The sequence below is a fragment of the Quercus lobata genome, chromosome 12, assembly GCF_001633185.2.
Source record: "Quercus lobata isolate SW786 chromosome 12, ValleyOak3.0 Primary Assembly, whole genome shotgun sequence".
In the NCBI taxonomy this organism is placed as follows: domain Eukaryota; kingdom Viridiplantae; phylum Streptophyta; class Magnoliopsida; order Fagales; family Fagaceae; genus Quercus; species Quercus lobata.
In genome coordinates this window covers 2742070-2755736 of record NC_044915.1, presented here as the reverse complement: position 1 = coordinate 2755736, position 13667 = coordinate 2742070, and the positions used below count along the sequence as shown (strand labels likewise).

At 32.9% G+C, this 13667-nt stretch overlaps 1 non-coding gene across 1 annotated transcript; it reads left to right on the top strand.

Annotated features, from left to right (window-relative positions):
* The first annotated feature begins 12472 nt into the window (after positions 1-12472).
* Positions 12473-12544, top strand: TRNAN-GUU. Its single transcript has one exon. It is a non-coding gene; the product is annotated as a tRNA-Asn (tRNA).
* Positions 12545-13667: the final 1123 nt, after the last annotated feature.

Below are 13667 nucleotides of genomic sequence, written 5' to 3'. Positions count from 1 at the left end.
AAGCTCGTTTTGATTGATCCCGAAGCTCGATGTGAAGGGTGTTTTGATTTTCAAGATCTTTCATTCGTAGCTACTTTCATGGAGAGCTTAGCCTTACTTGATGAAGCAAATGTGATAACTTATTAAGATGTGTGTAAAAACTGAAGTCATTACTGGTATAAATGAAATGAAATCTTTATAAGGCTTTTCCATTTAGCAGCATATATATATATATTTAATGGTCGTGGCTATTTTATATATATTAGTATTTGATATTGTTATGTGGATAGTACATACCCAGATTACAGCTCTGACTATTAACATTCTCTGGTCACCTTCTTGTTTGCTAGTTCTAGCTATATGGTCTTTACCGGTCTGTGCTTCTATTAATTAGTGCTTTTGTATGCATCAAGGATAAGCATTTCACAGATTGTGATAGAATACAAACTCTCTTCAAAGACTACCTATAACTATGAGTAGAGATGGGCATGTTAATGCCAAAAAGGAGTCAAATCTATTTATTAATTACCATGGGGGATCCATTGATTACCAATTGTTAATGTTAGGATCCTGTCTCTTTGCTTGCTGGTGGCCACTGCTAGTGCTAGTAGTTCTCTATTTGTGCTTGCTGTTGTATCACTGCAAGTTGCAAAGTTGCTGCATATAATATATAGGAGCTGCGTACCACACCACTAGAGCGCTGCAATACTGCTATTATATTGCAGTGTTATTGTGTCATGTACTAATATTTATTAGCAGCCAGTCTATTAGTAATTTAGTAGTACTCCTATTAGTTAATTACAGCATGTGCTCTATCTAAAATAATAACAGCATGCAGTGTTATTGTGTCATTTACTCATATTAATTAGCAGTAGTCTATTTATTAGTCATTAGTAATTCTATTAGTCAATCACAACATTTTCTTCTATGATGTAGAACAGACAACACAGACTTTTTTGGAGCAGCAAGGGCACTGGAAGTCAGTACCGCACAAGATGAAGGGGTGGGGGGTGCTAATAGAGGTCATCGGAGTGACGATGTCGAAATTGCATGAAATTTGATAGATTGAAGGAAAACAACATTCTAATCTAGACTCAAGACCTCGAGCGTTGCCTAAATTTAGGCAAATTCCTTTGTTAAAGCCTCGAAAACAGTGTTTTTATTATTTATAGTAATATTTTTTTTTCCTTAATAACTTTTAGTTTCAAAATTAGATTGAGGTCTCTTCTGTTTTGGGACGTCTCTTAGAGACAATATTTTCAATTTTCGTAATTATCTAAATTTTGTTATTTTTGGCAAAAATAGCTATTTTGTCACCTAATAACGTGATTAGCATAGATTAGGATTTTTAGTTGTCTTCATAGCCACCTTAGGGTTTCTTTTACTATTTAAATATATTGTAGCCTCTATGACAATTTAGTTTTCAAATTTATAAAAATGCAGACTGTCTAATTCTCTCTGGTGTTTAGTTTCTTTTTCATTCAGAAAAAAACATGTTTGTTTTCTTGTAAAACGTGTTTGTTTTCTTGTAGCTTCCGCGACATCATTCTATCTAATCGGCTATGTGATTAATTTGGAGTGGTTAGTCAGTTAGTTGGTACTGCATTAGTTAGTTACTAGCTAGTCTAACAGATTGTCAATGGCCTAGTTAAATATATAAGGCTGATTCTCATGATAGATTATTGTACATTCATTCATTCATTCAAGAAATATATATTTCTAGTCTCAAACAATCTCTTCTCAGTTGCTCTATTCATTGTGCTCTTTTAGAATGAGTGAATGATCACAGGTTTGGAGATTGACCCCTCTTCACACTTAAGCGGCAATTGGGCTCGCTCGGCCCTGTAATCCCATAAAGCTTATCCATCCCTATTATTCTTTTACTGGGCCCTGAGCTGAGCCCACGAGCCCGTTATTCTATTTTCAGATCCCCACACAAAGTATCCTTGCTATCGTGAATTGTGAAATATAGGGACTTTTCTTCTTGCTATACGAAAGGATTTAGACAAGAAAATGGCTTTAGAAATTACCAATGATTTTAAACATATATAGTGTGCGGTGAAATCTTATAATCATGCCATAAAATCCTCAATCAAATTCTTTTTTATAAGTTTTGAATGAATCTCAGGTGCATGTGGTGGAATTACTCAGTTGTTTGACATGCAAAACTCTAAAGAGAAAGTGTGGTCTTCCCCATCTCTTTAATTCCCACTATGGATATGAACGAGACATTTTCTTCCACATCAATGTTAAATAATAAATCTATGATCATTTTCTTATCCTCTTCTCTCCCAACAACTTATTCTTCTCGTACGAATGAGTGAGTTTGGTCCCTCTCCCTCACCTTTATTTGCAAAGGATGCTCTATCAATTGGAGTTTGTTCTTATCATTTGCTTTATCCCTTACTAATATATGCCTTAAAAAGCACATGTTAATAAATTCCATGTTAATAACATGATTTTTTTCGTTAGATTATGGTACGTTCTGTTTGGAATTGGCGAATAGAAATAAAGGAAAAAAAAGAGTCCTGAAATCTTTTCATAAAAGTCACCATGTGATGATTTCCAGTGAGTTTCCACACTAACTTTATCTTCAAAGCAATCGGCTGTCAGTGACCTTCGCAAATCATGCATAGCTCTTGACAACTTTGCTCAATTTTCAACACTAATCATTTCATCAAACCTATCAAATTCCAAGACATGACTACTAATCGAAGCACCATGCCAAGATAATAATAAAGGTTTCTTGGTAATTCCCCTTCACCCATCTCTCTCTCTCTCTCTAGCATTTTCCTGGGTGGATTGATACACGTTGAGTAGAAGGATTGGAAATTTTTTTTACATACGCGTAAAGAACTTTAAAAGTTGTGCATGTTCCTTCCTTCTTTCTTTCTCTCTGTAAAGAAAAATTCTAGTCACATCGTAAATTTCACCGAAGATTTCATATACTCTTTCACAATCACAATTTTCTTCGTGGGAGGTCCACCACAATACAATATTACGAAGAGGGTATGAAATTTTCAATTACTCTCTGAAATTAACACTATGTTTAAAGAAAGGGAAAAAAAAATTAAGGGAATAGATTTGGGAAAAAAAAAAAAAAGACAGAAAATACTATTTATGTATGTGTTTGGAAGTAAAAATGAAAAAAAAAAAGGAAAGAAAACGAAGGAAAAAATAATGCTAAAAAATTATTTTCTTTTTTATTTTTTGTAAATTATAAATGAATAATTCATTAGGAAGAATTAAAAGTAATTTACAAAAATATTCCGAACTTTTTTATACTTTTACGAGGGTACAAGGGTAATCTTGTATAAAAAGTTAATCATTTCTTTTTTTTTTTTTTTTTTTTTCTTTCAAATCGGACAGAAACAAAATTTGGAAAAATGTGTGGAATCCAAAATTTTCCCATTTTCTACTTCCTCTCATCCGGTATAGCCAAACATTGGGGTGAATTTGGTTCAGCTTTTTGAAATTGAGGTTTTTGAAAAAGTGGAGTTTTTAAAAAGTGTGGTATGAAATTGGGTTTTTTTGTAAAAGCTGAGTATTTAGTAAAAGTTATTAAAAAGTGTTTTTTGAAAAAGCTGAGTGTTTGGCTACAACTTATAAAAGTGGTGGTTTGAGTGGTAAATTACCAAAAAGGACAATATATATATATATATATAAATATAAATAAAAGAGTTTATTTCATACTTAAATCAACTACTTCATAATACTTAAATCAGTTTTTTTCTTTCTAAAAAAATTATTTTTTTCTCACCAATCTTAGCTAATAATAACCTACCACTTAAGATTTATTGTGAAAGTAATATGAAAAATTTTGTGATAATTGATACTGATTTTAATTTGAACGTACTATTATAATTATTTTTTTCTCTTTCTAAAAAAATTATTTTTTTCTCACAAATATTAGCTAATAATAACTACTACTTAAGATTTATTGTAAAATTATTGTGAAAATATTGCGATAATTGATACGGATTTTAATTTGAATCTACTATTAAAATTATTTTTTTCTCTTTCTAAAAAAATTATTTTTTTCTCACCAATATTAGCTAATAATAACCTACCACTTAAAATTTACTATGAAAATATTGGGATAGCATTTCCTTCTTCTTCTTTTTTCCTTTTTTGTTTTTATTTTTGTTTTTTCCCCTCTCTTTTTTCTCCTCCACACACATACAATATTTCCTTCTTTTTTTCCATCTTTTTTTTTTCTCACTTTTTTTCTCCTCCACACACATACCCTTACTCTTTTCTTTTTCTCCTTCTTTTCTTTTTTTTTCCTACCATTTCCTCCAAACTCCAGAATGTTCTTGAGAGCTCTCTTTCTTCCTCTTTCTTTTTTTATTTTCTTTCATCCTTTCTCCCTTTTCTCTTAGCACTTCGTTTGCAAGTTAAAAAATATATATATATATATATATATAAATATATATATATTTGTATATTAACTAGTTAAATGATGTTATGTGCATATTAAAGGTCAATGGAAAAATACAATAATATTTAGTTTATAAATATTAATAAATTTATAAATCAAATTCAATCCTATCTAATTTTTTAATTTTCAAATTCCTCTAATTTGAAAGAATTGAAAATAGAGGTTTCTCCTCAATTCCTTGCTTCCATCCATCCTATTGTACTGTGCTATTCTTTAATTAACAGGTCTGGAAAAGAAGTTAATTTGATTTTGAACTGTGATTACAAGTTTCAGTAAAGAGGAATGCGATAATAATTATATAATTATAATACACCTATTGGTTTTTGGAAGTTTATAACATTCTTGCTATCTTTAGTTATTTATTTATTTAAATTTTTTTTTTGTATGTTACTTTACTTTCGAGAAATCAAGTACTGGATAATTTTTTTTCACTTTTTTTTCTTTTGTAAATTTTATATTATTAAATAAATTATAAATATTTAAGATAGTAATTAGTATTTAGCCTACATAATGGGAGATGATAGATTATAATGGGAGATAATAATATGATAAGAATTTTTATTAATTAGCTAAGAGTTTTTATTTTTATTTATTATAATTTGATAATTACAATGATAGATGATAAATTTAAATTTTAAATGTCTCCACTGAAGATATTTGGAAACTCAAAACTTGTTGATAGGGAGTAACTACCAAAATATCACCACTTGGATATTATTAGATAACAAATTTTAATAATTGATCATGATTTTTCTTTTTCATCTACAAGTGTTACATATGTGATATACAAAAGGATTTAGACAAGAAAATGACTTTAGAAATTACCAATGTTTTTAAACATATACAGTGTGTGGTGAAATCTTATAATCATGCCATAAAATCCTCAATCAAATTCTTTTTTTATAAGTTTTGAATGAATCTCAGGTGCATGTGGTGGAATTACTCAGTTGTTGGACATGCAAAACTCTAAAGAGAAAGTGTGGTCTTCCCCATCTCTTTAATTCCCACTATGGATATGAACGAGACATTTTCTTCCACATCAATGTTAAATAATAAATCCATGATCATTTTCTTATCCTCTTCTCTCCCAACAACTTATTCTTCTCGTACGAATGAGTGAGTTTGGTCCCTCTCCCTCACCTTTATTTGCAAAGGTTGCTCTATCAATTGGAATTTGTTCTAGGGCGGCTTGATGCATTTGGGGGCCTAAGACGAAAATTGATCATCTTGTTTTAGATGCAAAATTACTACTAATTAATATGAACTATGTAAATTTTTTTTCTTTTTTTAGAAAATTTATACACAGAAAAAATTTGACAAAATTTTTCATATTTATTGATGTGGTAGATTGATAGTGGTAAGTGAAACAATGGTATTAGTAATAGACTTAAATGAAAACTAGTAAAAGTTTGCTAACTAAATTCTTATTATTATTATTATTATTTTTTTAGAAGTGCAACATTCACAATATTTTTTACAACAAATCCTAGATTTTAAACTGCCTTTTGTTTTCTATTTAAAAATATCACTATAATTATTTTTTTTTGCCATCAACAATAAGCTGTAACAACCTGTTATTTAGCATTAGTTGTAAAAATGTTGTGAAAAATATTATGGACGTTGCATTTTTCTCTATTTTTTTATTTGATTTTCATCTGGTAAAAAAAAAAAATTTTTATTTATTGATTATAAATAGCCCTATTGATTAAAATTTAGGGACCTTTTTTTTACTTATGACCTTAGGCGACCGCATTTCTTGCTCTACCATTCAGCCGGCCTGATTTGTTCCTATCATTTGCTGTTGCATCAAGTCTCTCCCTTATGGCCATTAATTTGTGGGCCATTTTAAAATAAAAAGCAATTTGGTTTGAGCTAAAAAAGAAAGTGTGTACCTTCTTTGCCATTTTATCACCACCCATCACCCTTCGACGCAAGTCTTCAGTAGAGAAATCACTCAACAGATCATCCGCGCCATATACTGCATCTCTAAGCTTCTTGAGCCAGTCCGTGAATTGATGATTCCTGTCTTGCTGCTCCTCTGCATCTTGAAGTACGGCTTGAATAGTGGAAACAATGTTCTTCAATCTTTCAAGCTCATCTTTGACACCCCAGATAGATCCAATCTCTTCAAAAGTCGTGGAGCTCAATTTTTCAATGATCTTCCGTGCAAGGCCAAACGGGATTGCTTCAGCCATTTCTTTTTGGTGGGTGAAAGAAAACTCTGAAAGATAGATCACAAGAAAGCTGGCTGAAATGCCAAATGTGTGAGAAGGAATAAGTTTTAGGGAAGGTTCAGCTTTATCAATTTTCTGGAGTACTTCCACTGATCAATGCCTCAAATAATTAAAAAAAAAAAAAATACCAGTATCATATGGGTAATAATTTTAGTAATTTTGTCCTATAAAATTACATTTTACATCCCTTAACAGTATCATTGATTCTTTTATGAGTAATGCTATAGTTAAAAAATTTTTTACAACATTTTTACAAACTATTGAGATAGTAAATTTTTATTGGTTCACATCTAGGTTCATTATTTACATCACTTTTTAACTTACCAATAACCATTTACCACATTAACAATTTGTAAAAAAAAAGGTTTTTAACTCTAGCATTTTCCTCCTTTTAAAGGCCTTAAAAAAAAAACTTGATCTAAAATCTAAAACAAAATATACAAGACCCCAAAAATTAGCCGATCAACAAAATTATCAATAGTAAACCTAAAATCAATTAAACTTAATAATCCAATTTTACTAAAAACAAATGGCCCGATTTTTTAAAAAATTTTAAATGAAATAATTTTGTCCTTACCTAGAAGCAAGGTACGCATCAAAAACACACAAAAATAAATAAATAAAACCCCTTAGTAGTTAAGTAGCAAAACCAAAAACTAAAACTCTAAATGCAAGAGAGCAGCAAAGTTGCCCCCCAAATTTCAAGTCTTGGCTCCGTCCCTTCAATCATGATTCAGTGTGATCAAGGTTGGCCCTTCCACTAGGTGAATTAGGCAATTGTCCAAGGCCCCTAAGTGGAAGGGATGCCCTAAAATTTTAGAAAAGAAGGGTTAGTAGGGGGGAAAAAAATGGTTTCAGGTGAATCTAAAAAAATCCGACACATCCTTTTGATCAAAAAACAAAATTTCTGTCAATAATGAGACATTTGAAGAGCTAGCTGTGCCTGACCGTTGCTTTGATGGAGCAGGCAATGAATTTGATGTGAAATGTATTTCGTTATTTAGGGGGAAACTAGCTTTGATTAGATTTGAGACAGTTGGAGAACAAAGTTTTGCATGTGTATGGGCCATAAAAGAGTATGGCAAGCATAAATCTTGGAAAACGCCTCTTGTTGTACGAGAACAATATGATTGACTGACTGTTTATATGGTCTCAACAAGCGGGGTTTCATTCTATTGGAAGATGAATCCCACGTCTTTGGCAATGGTCAATTAGAAATGCCGAAAAAAAGAATGCTCGTTTTAATTGATCCCGAAGCTCGATGTGAAGAGTGTTTTGATTTTCAAGACCTTTCATTTGTAGCTACTTTCATGGAGAGCTTAGCCTTACTTGATGAAGCAAATGTGATAACTTATTAAGGTATGTGTAAAAAGTGATGTCATTACTGGTATAAATGAAATGAAATCTTTGTAAGGCTTTTCCATTTAGCAGTATATATATTTTAGGGCCGTGGCTATTATATATGTTAGTATTTGATATTTTTATGTGGATAGTACATACCCAGATTACAGCTCTGACTATTAACATTCTCTGGTCACCTTCTTGTTTGCCTAGTTCTAGCTAGCTATAAGGTCTTTGCTAGTCTGTGCTTCTATTAATTAGTACTTTTGTACGCATCAAGAATAAGCATTTCACAGATTGTGATAGAATACAAACTCTCTTCCGAAGACTACATATAACTATGAGTAGAGATGGGCATGTTAATGCCAAAAAGGAGTCAAATCTATTTATTAATTACCACAGGAGATCCATTGATTACCAATTGTTAATGTTAGGATCCTGTCTCTTTGCTTGCTGGTGGCCACTGCTAGTGTTAGTAGTTCTCTATTTGTGCTTGCTGTTGTATCACTGCAAGTTGCAAAGTTGCTGCATATAATATATAGGAGCTGCGTACTCCACCACTAGAGCGCTGCAATACTGCTATTATATTGCAGTGTCATTGTGTCATGTACTAATATTTATTAGCAGCCAGTCTATTAGTAATTTAGTAGTACTCCTATTAGTCAATTACAACATGTGCTCTATCTAAAATGATAATAGCATGCAGTGTTATTGTGTCATTTACTCATATTAATTAGCAGTAGTCTATTTATTAGTCATTAGTAATCCTACTAGTCAATTACAACATTTTCTTCTATGATGTAAAACAGACAGGCCTTTTTGGAGCAACAAGGGTGTCGAAAGTCACAGCACAAGATGAACGGGGGTGCCAATGAGACCATTGGGGTGATGATGTTGAAATTGCATTAAATTTGGCAAGTTGAAGGGAAACGACATTCTGATCCAAGCTCAAGACCTCAAGTGTCACCTAAATTTAGGCAAATTCCTTTGCTAAAGCCTTGAAAATAGTGTTTTTGCTATTTATAATAATATTTATTTTTCTTTAATAACTTTTAGTTTCAAAATTAGAATAAGGTCTCGTCTATTTTGGGATGTTATTTTCAATTTACGCAATTATCTAAATTTTACTATTTTTGGCAAAAATAACTATTTTACCACCTAATTATGTGACTAGCAAGATTAGGGTTTCTGGGCATTTTCATAGCCGCCCTAGGATTTCTTTTACTATTTAAACATATTTTAGCCTTCAAGGAAATTCAGTTTTCAGATTTATGAAAATTCAGACTTTGTCTAGTTCTCTTTGGTGGATTCTAGAACCTTATCATCTTGTGGATTCAAGGGACTTCTCGTAAATTCGAGGATTTCATTTAGAAGCTAACGTGTTTAGTTTCTTTTCCATTCAGAAAGCAATGTGTTTTTTTTCTTGTAACTTGCGCGACATCATTCTATCTAATTGGCTATGTGATTGATTTGGAGTAGTTAGTCAGTTGGTATTGCATTTGGTTAGTTACTAGCTAGTCTAACAGATTGTCAATGGCCTAGTTAAATATATAATTCTGATTCTCATGATAGATTATTTGTACATTCATTCATTCATTCAAGAAATATATATTTCTAGTCTCAAACAAACTCTTCTCAATTGCTCTATTCATTATGCTCTTTTAGAATGAGTGAATGATCACAAGTTTGGATCGAGATTGACCTCTCTTCACACTTAAGCGGCAATTGGGCTCGCTCGGCCCTGTAACCCCATAAAGCTTATCCATTCCTATTATTCTTTTTCTGGGCCCTTAGCCCTTGAGCCCGTTATTCTATTTTCAGATCCCCACGCAAAGTATCCTGGCTATCATGAACTGTGAAATATAGGAAGGGACCTTTTTTATTCTTGCTATACAAAGGATTTAGACAAGAAAATGGCTTTAGAAATTACCAATGATTTTTTTTTTTTTTTTTTTTTTTTTGGGGTAAGAACCAATGTTTTTAAACATATATAGTGTGTGGTGAAACCTTATAATCATGCCATAAAATCCTCAATCAAATTCTTTATTATAAGTTTTGAATGAATCTCAGGTTCATGCGGTGGAATTACTTAGTTGTTTGACATGCAAAACTCTAAAGAGAAGTACTGTCCAACAAACAATTAATAGTTTATGATTCTTTTTGAATCATATCTAAGGAATCTTTGGCATTCATTTTATGACCAATTACTGGCACCTCTTTTCCACATATATATTGAAGCTTTAACCCTTATAATAAAATAAATCATCAATGTTCTTTGCCCATAAATTTCAGAACCTTGTGTCTGCTACTCAAGGCTTAAGAGAATCTATTTTGGAGGTTCTTCCATGCCTCTACAATGGAGAACATTTCTTACGGACTGAATTACTGGTAAGAACAATGTAACCTCTACTCTATTTTTTGTCTCATATACGTATATATTTTTGCATTTCCGATTATTATTATATGAAAATATAGCTAGATTAGTAGGAATTTAAACTGAAACTTTGATTGGAAACATTTATTTTTTTATCGGTAAGTAATAAACTTTATAAAAAAAGAAAAAAAAGAAGAAGGAAGTTACTAATTATTATTATTATTTATATTTATTTTTTTTATGGGAGGAAGTTACTAATTGGTATATACTTGATCGACAACATTTTCATCTCACGGTTTTTCCAACCACTCATTTGCATAAGTCGTATTATACGAGTATAGTCCTCTAAACTACACCTGCAAAAATTGAGTTCTAAGTAAATAAGGTTGAAAATTGAGTTCTAATTAGTAAATAAGGTTGTGGTGGCAGGGCTGATGTGGCAGTTTCTACACAGCTCGATTTCTCAATAATTGAGTTCATCATGAAATTTTTTGCACAAAACTCGATTTCTCTATAATCAAGTTCTGCTCAAAAAATTTTTCCATGTAACTTGAGTTTCCCCTGACAAATTTTAAAAGGAGTATACATTAACTGCTGCCATCTTAGTCTAATTTACTTAAAATTTAAAAAATCGAGTTGCAAAACAAGGCTACCACCCTAAATATTCCGAAAAGGAGGCTTTTTTGGCTAAATAATTTTGCAAAAGAGGGCTAGACAGCCAAAATCACCTACATTCCATCTACGAATACAACCATTCTTACATTCAATTTCACAATTTGCTAAAGTGCGGTTATGGGTGATATGCATAAGGTGGTGAGTCACACAAGATAGAAAATGTCCACAACTCAGTAATTGTGAAATTGGGTGTACGATTGGTTGTCTCCCTAGAATTATTTGTATAGTCGTAATTAAAATCTTGCTCAACCCAAGTGTCTAAAATCATGCGTCTCTCACATGCTTGCTTTTTTTTTTTTTTCATGGTTTTTTCATTAAATTTTTTTAATCAATATCTATTTTTTTTTTTTTTTTTGATACAAATCAATATCTATTTTTATACATTTATGATTTATAAACCATTAATAGAAGTACATTTGTAATGCATTTTTATATTGTTGCAAGGGGACAGTTGGACACTTAATCAAAAGCTAAGGGAAGGGAAACGAAGGTTAAACTCTAGGCCGAGTTAATTAACTATGCATCTGGATGTTGAGATGATGCAACACATTTAGGATTTTTACCGGAAAATGCAGAAAATTTTCTTCCTAGAGATTTTTTCATCGAAACAAACTAACATAGAGTGCTTTGTACGTATCTTATGCAAGGAGAAGGTATGTATACAAGTTACAATACAACATGAATATACAAAATAAACGTACGTGTCCATGAATTAGCCATCATAATCAGGTGCTGGAATACAAAACAAATCTGTAACTCCTTAAACAAAATAAGCATACTAGAGCAACCTAGATACGTTACATGCCACATGTGCAATAAAATATGTACTGAATTGTATATGGATAATTTTTATGATATGTATATGGTGTCCCAAATTAATCGCCATTGAGCTTCAATTATTCCAAGAAAACAAAAAAATGACATCAAGTTTATTGACTACATAATAATCAAAATATAACATGAATTCAATTATATAAATCATAACCCACATCTGATCGATCGAGTTGACTCCTCTCTCGCTTCCAATTAGATTCGAATCGATTTCTATGATTGTATAGCAGAAGTGCTACTTAGTAGTAGAAGCTTGGAGAGATAGACAAAGAGGGGACTTTCTCATACCTGCTAACTCCTAGGATGAGAAGTAGGTCCCTTGTTTTGGTCAGGAATAGTTCTAGCCTTTGTTGCCCCTCCGGAGAGTGAGTCTACTTAGCGAACTGGCAGCACACGGGGATCGATTGATCAAAATGAATCTCGAGAGTAGATGGTTGACTGTTGCCCCCTTGTCTTGGGGGCTCTTCGGCCAGGGAGGGGCTTGCTATCATAAACTTTTCTCCTAGTGTATGTGAAAAAAAAAGATTGACGAACCCATTTTTGTTCGGTCATAGGCTGGCTCCAAAGAATGAGAGTAGGCTTCCTTAGGTTCGTTGTTCCTCAATAACTCAGTGGTAGAGCGGTCGGCTGTTAATTGACTTGTTGTAGGTTCAAATCCTACTTGGGGAGATTTTTGAGTTATCGCTTTTCTGACCTACTAGCGAGCCCTGCCCTTCTCCTTAGTTTCTAAACTAGCAGATTCGTGGGACATAAAAAGTGGGAAGTTGATTGTTGGTTTTTATTCCTCATTGTTGTGTAGGTGAACTTGGTTCATTTAATTCTTAGGGAGAAGAAGGATCCACTGGGAATGAATGGGAAGACTGGAGTAGTATCTTTATTAGCCGGAAGGAAGGTCTCCACTCATTTCATTCATTCAATGCCTGCGGTGAGGTGCAACCCACAACAAACAAAAGGGGAAAGCTTGCTTGCTGTAGCTCTATTTTGGTAGACTAGGCTTGGTAAGCGTAAGCTATTTAAGTAGGCTTGAGAAGGGTAGGCTCGCAGCTTCACCAGAAGCGACTAGTTGCCTCATTTCCTTTGCCGAAAGATGCTTATTAGCCAGAAGTGATGAAGAGGGGGAGGGGGGCTGGGGAAGGCCGACGGCTACATGAGGGGAAAGCTACCGTAGAAGCTTTGCCCCTTGCTTTATAGAGATTGTTATGAACTAACTAAATTACTAGATTCTCCTTGAACGTTGGCTAAGCTAATAATTAGTATTAGTTCTCTTCAATCAAATCAATAAGCTTTTTGATTGATTCAGTGCACTGCCCTCATTCTTAGAACCCATTAAGGGGGGCCTCGGCCCGGGAAGGGGAAAGTGGCTGAGTGGTCAAAAGCGGCAGACTATAAATCTGTTGAAGTTTTTCTATGTAGGTTTGAATCCTGCCTCTCCCACTTGTTTGTTGTAGACTTCAGAAAAGAGAAAAGAGGCATTCGTCAGCGTAGGAAGGCCCAGCAGCTACCGGTCGGGGCGGGGATAAGCTGCATTAATTTGCTATGCTTTATAGAAGAGAAGACACCTACATGCTTCCTCTTGTACAAGGGACCAAGAAGACCAAGGTCCTACTATCAGCCAGAAAGCTAAGAAAGGCTTTCAGAAGAAATGCCCACACCCACATTAGTACGTTTGGTTGACCTTCTTTGTTTTACTACTTTAGGTCCAAATCTTTGTTATGTCCCTTAGTTAGTTGGGCATACCTTTTTCATGTTTCTGAAATGAATTAGTGTCTATTTATTAACTTTCATATTTGGT